Below are 3,627 nucleotides of genomic sequence, written 5' to 3' on the forward strand. Positions count from 1 at the left end.
TGTGGTCAGGCCAGATGCCAGCTTGGGGGTGGCATCAGCATGTGCATTGTCCAAACGCTACACCCCCAAGTCACCCCCAAGCTGGCACTTACTGTACATCTTGTGTGTTAAACAGCCACTGGATGGCAGCAGTAGTCAGAGGTGACACTGATAGATAGTGGCAGTGGCATCACAGCTAACACTTGTTAGTACTGCACAGAAGGAGGTATAGTAAACCCCTTTTGAGTGTATTTTAACATGAAAACCCTATGATGAGACAATCTAAAATGAAACAGAGATAGTGCCGGAAGATGAGACTCCCAGGTCAAAAGGCACTCAGCAAGCTACTGTGGTACAACAGAGGACAATTAGATGTATCACTATAGCTAATGGCACAACTGGACTCAAGCTGAAAGAACATTCAGCTGTTGACATGCTCAGAGATGAAAGGGAAGTTCGAAACTGCGCAACACATGGGAACATATAATGTGAAAAGCATGAATCAGGAAAAGCTAAACATAGTAAAACAAGAAATGGAACATATAAGCATTGCAATACTTGGGGTGAGCAAGCTAAATTGGACAGGAATGGCACATTTTGAGTCAAATAATTACTGGGTGTTTTATGCAGGAAAAATGGGGTGGCATTAACAGTGAGAGATGTAGCAAAGGATATAATGCAAAGTATGATTGAATATATAAATAAGACTTCAGGAAAACCTAACAATATAACCATAGGTTTATGCTCCATTGAACTGCTAATATCAACAATTAGAACAGAAAGACACAAAACCAACCATTGTTCCAAAATACTACCTGAAGAATAACCCCATAGAATTTAAAGATAATGTAACAAAAATAAATAAATCATTTTTAGGCCTAATTGACCTGGAGCCTGAAGAACTCTGGACTGAAGCCAGGGACATTGTCAAGGAAGAATGTAAAAAGATACTACCTGTAATCAAAAAGACAGAGAAGCCTCAATGGATGAAAGATCAAACTTGTCAACAGTTAAGCACTGACGAGAATCAAAAGTAAACAGAAGTAGGGTAGGAACTCTGAATACTATTACTATCAATGCAGAGAAATAGAAGATGACAACAACAACAAAAGGAAAAGCAAGAAACCTCCACAAGATCCAATAAATCAAAAGGAAATTTAAACCAAGAGTGGGAATTCTCTACAATCAGCAGGGGAACACATCAAATAAAATAAAAAGCCGATGGAAACAATACAATGAAGAAATATATAAAAAAGACAAAAGGATGACAGATTAATTCAAGGAAGAATCATTCAAAGATGAACATACAGCGTGCCTGCACCAACCACAGACTTGCCATTCGCTGATCTCAGCTTCCATGGATGGCAAACCTCAGCTTTTTCAATGGGTGTGCATGCACGCAGCCGCATGCACAGGTGCAGGTGTGCACATACACTCATTGGAAAAAAATGAAACTTAAGGTACCAAGTTTTTTGCTATCCGCGGGGGGGGGGGGCTGGAACAGATCCCTATGGATAGCAAGAGATGACTGTACAGTTTTAGAAAGTCAAGCTGTGCTCAGAGCCTTGGGAGAAATAAATCTCCAGGAACAGATGGCATACCAGTAGTGCTGCTTCAAGCTATAGAGAGAGAATCTAATCTAGTTCTAACTAAAATCTCTCAACAAATATGGAAAACAAAAGAAGGGCCCACAAATTGGACATGTTCAATATATATTACAATTTCCAAGCAAGGGGACACTTGTAATTGCAGTAACCAAAGGGCCGTTGCAGATATACAAGTAATATCATACTGCTTGCAGAAAATAACAAAATGTTGGAACAATTACTGAAGAAAGTCAAAGAAGAAAGTGCCAAACCAGGTTTACAACTGCACATTAAGAAAAATAAATAACAGCCATGCATGATTTATATAACTTTAATGTAGACAATGAAGACACTGGAGTAGTTCAAGATTTTTCATACCATGGCTCAGTCATTAATCAGAATAGAGATTACATTCTATAAATCAGAAGACTAGGTCTTGGAAGGGCAGCTAAGAAGGAACTAGACAAGACCCTAAATTGTCTAGATATATAATTGAATACTAAAGTTGGGATTGTCCATGCCATCATATTTCTATGTATGGTCGTGAAAACTGAACAGTGAAGGAAGTTGATAATGTAAAAATAAATGTGAAATGTTTTGCTGGAGAAGAGTTCTACAGATACCCTGGACTGCTAAAAAGACCAATAAATGGGTCCTAGAGCAAACCAGTCCTGAACTTCCCAGAAGCCAAGTTGACTAAACTGAAACTGTCATACTTTGGACATGTCATGAGAAGACAGGACTTACTAGAAAAGACAATAATGCTTAGTAAGGTGGAAAGCAGTAGTAAAAGAGTAAGGCTGGGTTACAGGTGGATAGACTCAATCAAGGATGCCATGACCCTGAGCTTGCAAAACCTGGGCAGGGCTGTTGATGACAGGGAGGAAGATATGGAGGATGAGAGATTGTGGCTGTCAACCATCTCCTGAAGCCACCTGCTGTGTGAATGTGCAGCTGGCTTCAAGGAGGTGTTGGTGCCTGAGATTATACCTCCTCCCTCATCCTGAAGTATGGGGATGCTGTGTGCACATTCACACAGCAGACCCACTCTTTGGAGGGAAGAAGAAACAAGCAATCTCAGGCGGGTTACAGACCGCCAAATAGTACGTATACAATACGTACAAGATGGCGGCGCCCTGTTCATACGGGCGCCGCCATCTTTACGTATCGGACGCTGAGCGTCCATACGTGTCGCAGCCTTTATGACGTAGCGAGTGCGCCCCTGGCGCCTCGCTACATCACAAACGCGACTCAAAAAGAAGCTCCATTTTGGAGCTTCTTTTTCGGTCCGCGCGGGAGCCGCGCCGTCTGAAGGCTCCGGCTCCCCCGCGGACCTACTGGCGGCAGCGGCAGACCGCCGCAAAGCGGCGGTCTGTACCCCGCCTAAGTTCCCAACCACCTCCCAAAGCTGCCTGCTGTGTGAATGTGCAAGCTGACTTTGAAAATTTGTTGGCATTGCAATCACTGCAAGGGGGAGGGGGAGAGAGGGGGAATGAAGTCCACTCAGACTGCATGATAGCCTAAGAAGTTGAACTATAGTGGAAAGGTTCTATTGCATGAAGGCAGTAATGGAATAGCAGCAAAACTGAGAGCCTATTGATGAGTTTTGTCCATCAGTGAAAAGGTACACAACAGTAACAAATGGAATGGAAGGCAGCAGCAGGATGGACATGACATTGTGTAATGAGAGGCAGCCAAAGACACTTTTATCTTGTTAAAATTCTACTTTTCAGCCTTGTGTGGTTAAGTGTTAAATGATGATGATGATGATGATGATAATAATAATAAAATTTATTTATATACCGCTATTCCTATACAGATCACAGCGGTTTCCAACATTAAAATTCAACAAAACAATGAATTACAACAATATCCCGACAGTGTACAAACCCACCCTCCATACAATCAAAGAAAACCAACACGAACAAGCCAAAACTGTACAACAACCACAACAGATTAAAACCATTAAAAACCATGCAATAGCTGGATTGACAGTATACATGATGATGATGATGATGATGATGATGATGATGATGATGATGATGATGATGATGATGATGAT

The sequence above is a fragment of the Sceloporus undulatus genome, chromosome 2 (assembly GCF_019175285.1).
Source record: "Sceloporus undulatus isolate JIND9_A2432 ecotype Alabama chromosome 2, SceUnd_v1.1, whole genome shotgun sequence".
In the NCBI taxonomy this organism is placed as follows: domain Eukaryota; kingdom Metazoa; phylum Chordata; class Lepidosauria; order Squamata; family Phrynosomatidae; genus Sceloporus; species Sceloporus undulatus.